Genomic DNA, 13,738 nt, shown 5'->3' with positions numbered 1-13,738 from the left:
GAATATTCGATATTTTGTAGACAATTGAAATGTTTACCCTGTTATCTCCCTTTACAACCGGTAAATAGATTTTAGATTGCAACTCGGTTTAATCATCTTCTTTGGCTTTGCAGTTGGTTTCGAAGACGACAAACTTAAAATAAGAAAAACAAGTATGACAATATACCATATTTTTTTTCCTAAATGACCCATCTGTCTCTTACCACTTGATAAGGTCGTCTGTCAAACAAGGTGGGTTTTCTCGGGTTCCCCGGTTTCATCTCACTGTTAAACACATCTTCGCGCAAGCAAGTTAATGAAATAATATTGAACTATATATTAGTCCCGACATAAACTAGTTAGTGTCGGAGTCCCGACATAAACTAGTTAGTGTCGATTATTGGTATTTATTTTAAAATCAATGCTTTAACAATCAATTGAATAATATTTATATTCATTTTTTCATGTCAACTATTAAGTTTTTGCGTATTTACTTACTGCACGATGTTTTATTTTAAAATTAACTGCACATGTTTCTTTCCAGTGTGTAATTCTCGACGCGACACATCTCAGTTCATCAAAACTATCATTTGCGACCTGTTACAGCTCTTTCGGTTTCTTTGGTAATATAAATAAACCAGAACTTGATTACCCAATCAACAATCTTCACCCCGTTGATTAATTTTTAAGTCAGGTGGAATGTATCTACGAGTAGACCATTGCACATTTGTAATAAACATATGTGCATTGTAATAAACGTGTGCAATTTGGTTAATTTAAAATAAAACATCGTCCGTTAAGTATATATGCAATAACTTAATCGATGACATGAAAAAATAAATATAAACATATGCATATGTGGGAGGAAACTGGTAACCGTGTCTATTCATTTAGGTGGTAATGACATCGCCGCGACATCGTTACCTGTGGATATATATCTTAGAATACCTAGAATTTGTTGAATAGTGACAATATTCGAAGAATCGGTGAAATTTTGACAAGAGGGGGCTTTTCAAAGGCGCCTGGTTTGGAACCGGAATCATTTAAAAGACAAAGAAGATGCGTTAATAAGTCATAAAAAGGCAGATATAAAGATAAATTCGTGCGCTTTCGTGACATATTATACCCAAATGATTTTTACAGGACCGCGTGCACTTGTAGACAGCGTGTTATCCTACTAAATCACCAGGATGAAGAAATAATTATAGTATAAGAAGACTTTTGAGTAGGCCATGAGACCGTTAAATGAACATTTTTAAATCAACCTCTAAAATACTGTTTTATTTGGATCTTTGGCTGTTTTTTTATAAACTGATTTTATTTTAATGCATTTTTAAATCTTTGTTAACTTCTTTTAAAACTCTTTTAATTGTATGTTATGTTATATATTGATATGCTTTTAACTTGTAATATTTATTGTATGAATACACTATAGCGGGAGCATATATAATAACCTGTTTTCATTATTTTAACTTCGTCGTCTTGGAAACAACTGCAAAGCCCAACAAGATGATTAATCTAAGTAGCAATCTAAAATCTATTTGTCTGTTGTAAAGGGAGATAACTTCGTAAATACTTCAATTTTCTGTAAATTATTGAATATTCCTTGCAATTATTATACTGATGTGCTGCTAATTGACGATATTAGGTTTGTATTTTATAATGTTGGGTAGTATTTAGTAGTATTTGCTAAGTATTTGCTAGTATTGGGTTATTATTAGCTTGATTTCCCACGATATATCGGGGGGTTGGATGGCCGAATGGTTAGCGCGTGCCTGCTGTATCATAAGGCATGTCATTGAGTCAACTGGCGTAGTTTCGAATCCCCGGTTGTACGTGACAAGGAGTAGGGTCGCCTGTCCAACCTCGTGGGTTTTCTCCGGGTCCTCCGGTTTCCTCCCACTGCTAAAGACCCCTACGCACAAGCGAATTATTGAAATAAAATTGAACAATGTGTTAGTCGCGAAATGACCTAGTTTGTGTCGAGTGGACTTTAAACCCCATTTCTCTCTCTCTCTCTCTCCACGATATATCTCACTAATTTTTTTAAAAAAATCAAATAATATGCTCAGATGGCACCATTATGTTGTAGTAATGGGTAGTATGTGGTGATATTGGAGTGGTATTGGAGTGGTATTGGGTGTATTGGGTAGTATTGGGCAGTATTGGGTAAATCGTCCCACCGGAAGTTGATTACCTAATGACGGCCTGTAGAAGGGTTTCTCGTTTGACTAACTCATTTTGGTCTATATATCACCATGTGTTACCTATGACATTAATCCTATAATATATCATATATACAAACAAACAATATCATGGAAACTGAAACGCTTTAACCCAAAGATAAACGAATACACACTGATCAGCAGTGGCTATTATAGGCCGCAACAATCAATGATAGGGGTGCCATCGGTACGGCTTAAACATACATTATGCAAGAGCTAAATCTGCCTATTTCAGGTATTTCTTTAGGACTGAAATTTTATCTAAATTATTAATTATCATTCATGATTTAATCATGAAATGGATAACCGAGACTATGTTTTTTTTATCGTACCAACTTTAGTAATGATGATTGAGGCTAGGCCGAAAATTCAATCACTAAATTCTCGGTTCAGAGTGGATCAATTTGACTGAAATTTTTCGGCAAATTCCCTTTACATTATCGAGTTTTTAACTATTATAGTTGAACTACCAGCTCTTTATCTAATCCCCCATAATGTATCTTTAATGAGCCCACTATATTAACTTTTTTTCTTTCTGAAAATTCTAGAACATTTTTGTTAACCATTTGGAAAATCAATAAAGTTGTGGGGTTCTTTAGCAGTGGGAGGAAATCGGAGGACCCGGAGAAACCCCGTGAGGTTGGACAACTACCCTACTCCTTGTCACGTACAACCGGGGAATCGAAACCACACCAGTTGACTCAATGACAGACCTTATGATACAACGCACACGAGAGAACCATTCGACCACCCAACACCCTAATAGTGTAAAACAAAGAATATTGGAAAATATATAAGACAATGAAATAGATATAAATGGGGGTAATTAAGGTGGATGACGCTCCATTAAAACATTTTTCACTGAATTAAGTAACACTGTGCGGAATAGCAAGATGTATTACACATTTACTATCGGGTAATTGTAAACAAAAATAATTATTTATGTTTAACTGAAATGCCCACTCCATTACAATTCGACGACATCCCGTGGTTGGGATGGGTGACTATAAACATCGCCATTGTTAGGATAATATATTATTTCATTACACTACGATTACGTCGCCCGTATTATACTTCTCCCAGTGAATTATGAACAACGGGAACTATAAAAAGACTTGTCTGTTCGTACAGTGTATAATGGATATACCTATGAGAACTATAGCAAGACATTCCAGTGCAGTTGGTATAGTGTATTATAGATATACCCATGCGAACTATAAAAAAGGCTGACTTACCGTGTTTTATTATAACAGTAATCAGTATCAATATTAGGATATTATCTTTCATTATAAGGATTACCTCGACTGTGTCATAATCGCCACTTACCAATGAATTATGACGCCCGTTGAATTATGTATGTCATCATTGATATTACTTCCTGATTTAAAGGTTTTCAAACTTGTTTTTTTTGTTACTATAAATAACTATAAATGGGGTTTAACGTCCACTCGACACAAACTAGGTCATTTCGGGATTAACACATGGTTCAATTTTATTTCATTCGCTTGCGCGTAGGGATTTTTAGCAGTGGGAGAAAACGCTCGAGGTTGGACAGGCGACCCTACTCCTTGTTGTCACGTAGAATCGAGGAATCGAAACCACGCCAGTTGACGCAATGACAGACCGTATGAAACAGCGCGCACGCGCTAACCATTCGGCCATCCACCCTCCCTAGTATGTTAAATAACCAAAATATTAGTGTAATATGTTTCATTGTAACGATTAACTGACTGTACTATAATCGCCACTTATCAATGAAACTTGATGTTACTTCCTGGTTTAAAGTTTTTCTAACTTTTAACTCACGTTTTATTGTTCAAGGCCACATACACCATCAATATTATTGTTAAGAACCAACCACGTCACGTTTTGGCATGGCGTTACACAAATATATATATATATATATATAAAATGGCCGTAATGAAATCTTAAAAACCTCCATATCTCTGAAAAACAACATTTGGAAACTTCATTTCTTAAATTATTTGGTGATCAAATAACGATCATTCACACAATAAAATGGGGGTTTAACGACTGGGCTGATAAAGACGGGCAAATGCCATGCCGTGTGCTTTGACGTAAATCTGTACCTTACGGAAGACCATTAAGGTAAATCAAATGAAATAAAGAAGTTCTCCAACAAGATAGCCTATGTTGTAATTACAAGATAGCCTATGTTGTAATTACAAGATAGCCTATGTTGTAATTACAAGATAGCTATCTTGTTACTATAAAATAACTATAGTAATTGCAAGATACGGAAAAGCCTATGAGTAACTTTTTTCAAGGTCGCCATACACTGATTTTTCAAATAGCTAGGCCAACGTCGTACTGTATTTAATGTTAGAGAATCGGCATATTCACGTCATCCTCTCATTAATATCATTCGTTATTTTCATGCCTCCATTAAAATCATAAAGTTCATACTCTCATAAACTTCTTACTCCCACAAACTTCATTCTCTCATTGTTATCATGATTCAGCAATTTCATGTTCTCCTTAAAGCCACAGAACGCTATTTATATTTTTCGGAAAACCTCTTTAAATTTTGATCTTTTACCGGTTTTTTTTCGTTTGTTTTGCCGAGTTTAACAATTTTTTCCATATCAACTGAAAATTAAAAACTGCGCAAAATCAAAACGAAAGAAAAAAAAAACAACGTTTTTACGGTTAAACAGAAACGGCCGTTAAACAGTAGATATGAATCAAGTCTGTTTATTATTGTCTTGTCAAGTTAATAAATGTCTAATTAATAGTATATATAACATTTACGACATAAAGAAAGACCTGCAATAGGCGGATTTAGCTCTTGCATAATGTATGTTTAAAGTAGCTATATTTTTGAAACAATGTTTTAGATAATATTCGAAAATAAAAACTTATTTTTTTTATACCGAAGAGCCACACAACGACATGAAATCAACATAGGGCTGATTAGTGGAGTGATTGTATCTATAGTATTAATACTAGTGGTCAGTTTTATCATCTTCATGGTGGTCAGAAAAAAACGACAGCCTAATCAAGGTTAGATTGTCTCTTTCGTTTGATCTCGTTTCCCAAAACTTATTTTTTGAGCAGTAACTGCTCAGCACGTTGTTCATATTTTTCTAATTCTTTTTCTTGTCGGCACAATTCTTAATTCTTTGGACCACGGAACAGTGGCGACACTCCTGACTCAGGTGAAGTTCTCATTAATCCGACTTACAACGGTCTTCAGTCAGCCAACGATGCAAGAATTTACGACAGTCTGAATTCTGGTGAAAAAAACCTAAAAAAGCGTAGGAGTCAAACGAAACGTAATTTGTGGAGTTTGGAGTCCGTGTACACAGCATGTGTAAATTTACGCTGGTTTTACTTTTGTATATCATAAAGCCATGTACAAATACAAGGAAAACTTTTAATTACAGATAGGTTGTATATCTGTATCTGTACCGTATTAAATGACTATATACAAACGTTAGATATCCGGAGTTTAAACTCAAGATGACGTAAATACCAATTTTAGATGTTCCCATATCTGTGTTTTATTTTTAATTGAAATAATTATTAGCGTGTTTTATACACGCTTTGGAGATTGACCAAATATGGTGAATGAGGTTTTAGGCCTTTCTCATAATATGGCACTCTCTCTCTCTCTCTCTCGCTCTCTCTCTCGATGAATCATCTGGTTTAATGGTTATCCTCCGTATCGTGTTCACCAGGATGTAGATGAATCATCGTGTTTAGTGGTTATCCTCCATATCGTGTTCATCCTGATACATCGATTTAACTACATGCATTCTGTCTTTTGTTCATTTGGTCATTTTTAAGGAAGAAATTATCTTTGCGGTATTTCACCTTTTTCTGCAATGAAATGTGTTAAATGTGTTTTAAAGAGAACTATTTTCAATATGATTTAGTGTTTAGTCCTGTTGTCTACCATTGAGAAGAAGTCGTTTAGTTATCATGTAAACATCTGGTAAAAAAATACCAAGGATCATTATCAATATAAATATCCATGCTCCTGAACTAAATAAAACATTATGTTAGATTGGGCTGCACCCGCAACCCTACACTGTAAACAAACCTTGTGTTGAAACAACACAAACTTGTATTATTTTCAACACTTGTGTTAAATGTAGAAATAACACAAAATATGTGTTAAAATTCTTCAAAACACACAAACCTTGTGTTGAAACTTGTGTGAAAATCTACACATTACTTGTGTTGAAATTCTGAAACTTGTGTTGAAATTTCTGAAACCTGTGTGTTTTTATAACTTGTGTATAACCACCAACAAAAACTTGTGTTGTATTTTACCAATTTATATCTAATATAGCAACCTTTTCCACACAGTACAACTCCCTTTGCTCTATCTTTAAACTGTAAAGTTTGATAAATGACATAACAATAAATTTGTTTGTTAAATTATTATTTATTCCTAAAATGATAGACAAAAGTAAATTAATACCACCAAATCAATACTAAATAGACTTTTGGAATGTTAATAGAAAAGGTTTATTGCAGTACTAATAAAATTGTGTTATATAATAACAAAATCCTCCCATCCCCTCTCCCCAATCACAAAATACAACATAGCTATTTTAATTTTAAATTATTCTTTTCTCCAAAACGAGAACTGATAATATAAAGATATGTACACAATATCCATACCCCCTACCCCCCAAAATATGTTATTCAAATATATCAAACTTTAATAACAACGAAACCAAGCACTAATAAGATTAATTATGCACTAAATTGAAACACTTTCAAAAACTGAAAAGTGCTATAAAGTCATATTACAAGTGATTTATGAGGCATCTAGAAATAATTAGCATACGCAGAACAACTAAAAATAATGCATAAAAAACATAAAATAAATCTTTTTACATAAAAGAGCGCCCAATGAATAATAAAAGCTCCAAGATTACAGATTATTAAAAATAAATGAAATAAAAATATGAAAATGGTAAATATTAAAATAATATGTACAAAATATTTATATACAAGTCATAAGCAAGGACGGGGTGGGGTGCACAGTAGTTCAGTGAGTATATGGAAGTCAATCATTGGGTTTACTGTCACATTGAATTGCATCATTACAGTTTAGTATGGAATGTATTTTTGTTATTTCAGGGCATGTTATTCTTATTCATGATGCTTTTGACGTTCTTCATGTGATATCATTTTTGATAATTTGATGATGCATTGTGGGATGTCTTTAGGCGCCGCATGTAGCTGCTACAGTTGGCTCGCGTGTCATCTGAACCTGATAGAAAGCAATACTGTAGCAGAAGGTTCAATTTTATTTCAATAATTCACTTCCGCGTAGGTAATTTTAGCAGGGGGAGGAAACCAAAGGACCACAAGAAAACCCGCGAGATTGGACAGGCGCCACTATTCCTTGTCACGTCCAAGCGGGGAATCTAAACCACTTCCACTGCGTTGACTTTGAAAAAAAAAAGTTGACAATTTAAATATTTCATATTAAGTTATAAGAGTAGGTTAAGGCAGAATTAACCGGAACGCGTTTATAACGCACCCAAATGTATTCCTTGACGGCGATTATATAAATGCGCACCTCCGGTGAAATTGTTCTGAATCTAAACTATTTATTTTTAACGAAGCGAATTATTAATATGCTAAATTAAATGCATGGAATTATTTTGTATTCTCTGTGACCATTATATTTTCAAAAATATCACTTCTAAAGCACTCTGTTGCGTACTATGTTCAGATATGTAACCAAACGTGGCTGATATAATATCAAAGAAAGAATTTACACACAGAATAAAGTTAGCTAACTTGGAGAACTATATAAGCTATGAGAACAATAAATCGATTATGAGATACATTTGGAAAATTAATTAACCAAGAAAGTCCAATTTCGATTACATCAACCAATTCTATTATATGAGAACTTTACTCATCATTTTTCCATTGCACATTAGGCAATTTTAGAAAACACTAGGGTGCTGAAATTCACATGTACAGTATATATTCCTTTGATCTACAAGTTTATTGGGCCAATAACAACCAGACATTTTAACTTTACAAACAACTTAACACCAATTAGCATCCATATGTCTGAGTAAAGAAATATGAAAATAAACAGTGGAAATTGACATAATCGCGAATTCTCGTGTTTGCGGCTTCATTGTAGCGAATCAGTTGATTAATTAGTACTCACACCCTTCCTGTGAAAAAAGATGTAATTTTCGGGGTTCGAATTCAGCCTTTTACTTCATTACGTGATTACTTTTCTTAAACTTGTGGACTCCCAAATTCAAAGTTTATTTAAAAAAAAAAAAAAATCATGACGGTATACATAACTTGTGTAAATGATATGGAACAAAAAACACAAGATTTTTTAAATCTACACAAGTTTGTGTTAATGTAATGCAAAACAACACAAACTTATGTAGATTAGCTTTAACACAAATCCATGCCAACACAAGATTTTTCTTTTCAGTGTACCTAATAATAAATCTGAGAGAAAGACCATAAACAGTTGAGAGGCCCCTGCGGAATGTGAGGTCAATCCGACATCGCGTATCCAAAGTAATATTGTTCACCAGTGTTGTTGGCCAGCGTAGGTCGTTGAATAAATACACTGACTGTACAATGGATGTTACAATGATGAAATGAAATGAAATGAAATGGGGTTTAACGTCCTACTGTTCTGCTCCTAACCTGGGCTAATGATCAGACGAGCATACGCCATACAGTGTGCTATGAGGGAAATTTTGCAGCGGCGTTACGGCCTACTCTAATATCGAATTCCAACTGCCAAGGGATCTTTTACGTGCATTCCAATGTATACACGGGACCTCGGCTTTTCGTCCCATCCGAACGACTAGACAGCTGTCCTTGTCAGGCCCTCCATCCTGCATCACTGAACTAGCGAACCAGCGTCTTACCCACTTAGCCACGTGATTCCCCTGTTACAATGATATATCGAGGTCAACATGTATGTATTATAGTATAGCCCGTTTCTAACTACTTTCATTGACGATCTACTAAAGAACTATAATATATTAGTGGCGGTTCACTTATTGTTTTATACATACTAGCAGATAAAGTTTAAAGTCGACACAACACAACTTAGGCAATTGTCTGACCAAAACGTATACTCACGCGGGTCTTTAGCAATAGGAGGAAATCAGAGAACTCGGCTAATAATAGTAGATTAAGCGGGTGGGCCTACTCTTTGTTAAGTTCGGGGTCGAAACTTGAGTCACTGCCGGACCTTCTAATCTTCACCCAACCCACACACTACAAATTAAAGGAGTTATAACAGTGGAATAAAGTATTGACTTTCAGTTGACCTTGTGTTGTATTCACTTTAGTAATGGGACATGTTAAGAAACCTTAAACGGAAATACAACACGTACAATGCAACTGGATCCATTATTGAGGATTTGCGGTGCCCTTGCACAATTACTATACAACGAGCATGTTAAGGGACACGTCAACTATTGGACGCAGTGTAACTATGTAGAGGTTTTGTTGGAAAATCTACTTAGTGGTCGTTAACTATGAAATGTTCATTTAGGTTCACTTCAATTTTACAAGGGGGGACGACAGTTTGCGTGGTGTGCAAAAACCCTACAGCCCCTACTCTTTCAACTGAAGGGCAGCTTAATACAATCCCGAACCATGGCTACTTTAAACAGATGTTATTAAGTTAGTCGAACCGTGTACAGGAAGTAATATGAGCAACAAGGATAAACAAGGGTTAGATCGATTGTCCAGTATATAAATATAACAACCAGTTGATAAAGAAAGATATTGTCCAGTAAATACATACAATGATCTGTGATATTATAAAAACAGTTCTGTTCATTCTGATCTTAAGACAAGAAGGTAAGATATTTAAATTGTACATTCCTAATCATATCATCAAATATTTAGTAAAATATTTCCAACAATATTTATATTGTTCCTCACTTGAAAGAAGGGATTCATTTCATACATATCCTGATTTATATATCGATACATAAGAATATTATTTTGATGTATCCATGCCGGTTGGTCATAATTCAATGATATACGGCAAACTCACACTGTTGTGTGTGCTACCATGATGACAACGTGGTCAAACAGCCATCATACCAATAACACCATGTTAGTTCACTTGGGGGGTTTAACTTAAAAAACCGCCCACCCATTACTATCGAGCCAAAAATGCTTCTACCAAAATATACGGGCTTATGCAAATTAAACCTGTATGCAAAAGAAATGAGGCGGACGAAATACGATATACAGGCGCCTATGCGTGTTTATAGCAGTTTTATTGTAAACACCAAACCATGTCTTTACTAATTGGCATGTGGTACCCTGGCTCTTACCAACATGTGACCTAGAAGCGAGAGAAACTTTTGGAGGGACGACGATGTACCATCTTTACGAGGCCGCCAGCTCATCAAAAATGTAATACACCTCGTACCAATCATACTGAAAAATTTACCTATATTATTTATAGCAGGTTTATTGTAAACACCAAGGCCTGTCGATACTAATTGCCATGTAGCCCAGTAGCGAGGGGAGCTTATAATGGGTGTATTTTGGAAGGATCATGGTGTATCAACGTTTGAGACCCCCACCAGCTCACGCGATGAAGATCTTAAACACACAAAAAAAAGGAAAAAAAAACTAAACGTCAAAAATGTAATACATCTTATGGATATGATTTTGCAAATTCGGATCATATTTTATTTTTCTTTTAAAATTTGCTGGACAACATGCATATATACTGTTTGACTCTTTGTTAAGTTCGGGGTCGAAACTTGAGTCACTGCCGGACCTTCTAATCTGCACCCAACCCACACACTACAAATTAAAGGAGTTATAACAGTGGAATAAAGTATTGACTTTCAGTTGACCTTGTGTTGTATTCACTTTAGTAATGGGACATGTTAAGAAACCTTAAACGGAAATACAACACGTACAATGCAACTGGATCCATTATTGGGGATTTGCGGTGCCCTTGCACAATTACTATACAACGAGCATGTTAAGGGACACGTCAACTATTGGACGCAGTGTAACTATGTAGAGGTTTTGTTGGAAAATCTACTTAGTGGTCGTTAACTATGAAATGTTCATTTAGGTTAACTTCAATTTTACAAGGGCGGACGACAGTTTGCGTGGTGTGCAAAAACCTCACAGCCCCTACTCTTTCAACTGAAGGGCAGCTTAATACAATCCCGAACCATGGCTACTTTAAACAGATGTTATTAAGTTAGTCGAACCGTGTACAGGAAGTAATATGAGCAACAAGGATAAATATTTCGCCATACTAGGGTACCACATTGATTATTTTCAGAAATGTTGACGTACAGCGGATTACAAATTGGTCCTGGTGAAGGTAGGTTAGAGTCTGCCTATGATGATTTAAGAACCTATGTTAATATACAACATCCTCCTAATGACCAAGGTGTAACCAATACTTCAAGTAATGACCCTCCTGTCTCGGGTGTGGCTAATACTTCAAGTAACGACCCTCCTGTCTCGGATGTAGCTAATACTTCAAGTGACGACCCTCCTGTCTTTGGTGAAGTTCGCAACAACCCGACTTACGACGGTCTTCAGCCAACCAATGATGCGGGAGTTTACCACAGCCTGAAGTCCTGTCCTGTGCTTAGAATTTGGAAATAATTTACACAGCATGTATAAATTTACGCCGATTTTATTTCTATATATCATAAAGCCCTGTACAAAAACAAGAAATCTTTGTATTTACAGATGAGTTGTATATCTGCAGCGTATTAAAAAAACTATATACAAATGTGCTTTAGATCTTCCCACATCTGAGTTTGTTTTTCAATCTAAAGAATTTAATTCAAGCATTAACGTGTTTTATACAAACTCTGTGGATTGCCAAAACTGGGTAAATTGGGTTTTGGGCACAAATTAGGAAATTTATGGACTGACACGTGAGAAAAGCCGGGGGATCTGGAGAGGACAAACGAGGTTATTCAGTCGCATAGTTAAACCATTTTACTAAAACATTTTACAAAGTATAAATAAACTTCCACTGGTCTTATAAATTATGTTTGATGGAAAGTCAGGAAAAACTCGTTATCAATGAATTGCCAAAATGTATTTACATTTGTTGATAAAAAAAGAATTAGGGCAGATTATTATTATTACAAACAAGTGTCATATTATTTTATATTATAATTATTGTAACACGATTGCTAGAATTTTTGCTTTTTAAATTAGCAGCATTGTATTAATTGATATCTTTGACTAATTATTAGATTCACACATTGTATAAAAGTCATTAATATTGTATCATATGCATCTATATCAAAATGAGTGAATGATTGATAAGTTGATACATAAAAAGAGTTATAATTTAGTAAACATTCAATTCTAGGTTGAGCTTCCACTATCCATATAAAGGTGGTTTTCGGCGTCATTAGGCTAATTAACCAATCACTATAATTAATAACGTCATATTTGACCCAAAGTCACAAAAGTATCATATCTCTGAGCATTCATCAGACAGCCAGGTAGTTCTTAAAGGGAGAAAATGTAGCAATTTCCGTCAGCAAACTTGCCGAGTCTGTATGGGAGCGGCTTAGAGAGAATGACTTTATTGTACTATTATATATATATATATAGATATATATATATCCAGCATTGATATATAAAATGTAAAAATGTACTGTTGCATTGTTATTCCTGTAAAGACAAATGTCATAACTACTGGTAAAACAAACGTCTTAACTAATGGGATAGTAAGAAGCAAATACACAACTTGAAGAGGAAGCAAAGGCGAAAATACAATAGTTTTAGAAGTGCAAGCTACATTACATACGTAATAGTTATATCCATAGTTAACAAAGTGTTCATTAAATCTATTCTTTGTCTTGTGAGGTTCACAAATCAGTGGAGAAAAAGAACTAATATTTACCATGTGCACCCCCGATCCTATGAGATTTATGGAAGTAACCGCGCTTTCACACTGACTACAGAATCTTACAGAGTTTAATGGTATCCAATCATAGGTTATATCCAAAGACACCAATGAACAGCTACCAAGTTAGTTACAGGGCAAGTATGAGGAGTTAAAACAAATATCAAATTAGACATGTCCTGGGCAAGTGTAGGAACTTTTAACCAGAGTTAAATAAAACATAATAAATGAGTCGCAACCCCACCTAATAACAAATTTGAAAAATCAGAAAAAAAATAATTACAAGGTCCGTTTTGATTGCGTGGTGATAAAAGCAGCTTTTTCGAACTTATGTACGCGTGCCTACAGTAATCTTTTCCACCAGTGTTGCTGGTCAGCACCGTTGAATTGGTTCTAATACCACTTTGTACTAATAGGTGTGTTGGTTTTTATAAGTGTGCGATATATTATGTTAATTATTTTGTATTTTAAAAGGTGTTATTGTGTCGCCTGAATGAATACATACAACTTTATATTACAATGGATGCTACAATGAGATATTGAGGTCAACATGTATATGTATTATAGTATATTACGTTTCTAGCTGTTTTCATTGACGATCTATTCAATTATTATAATATACATG

This window comes from Patella vulgata, chromosome 8 (genome assembly GCF_932274485.2).
Source record: "Patella vulgata chromosome 8, xgPatVulg1.2, whole genome shotgun sequence".
Lineage (NCBI taxonomy): Eukaryota > Metazoa > Mollusca > Gastropoda > Patellidae > Patella > Patella vulgata.
The sequence above is the reverse complement of the archived record's forward strand: the minus strand, read 5'-3'. Positions refer to the sequence as shown.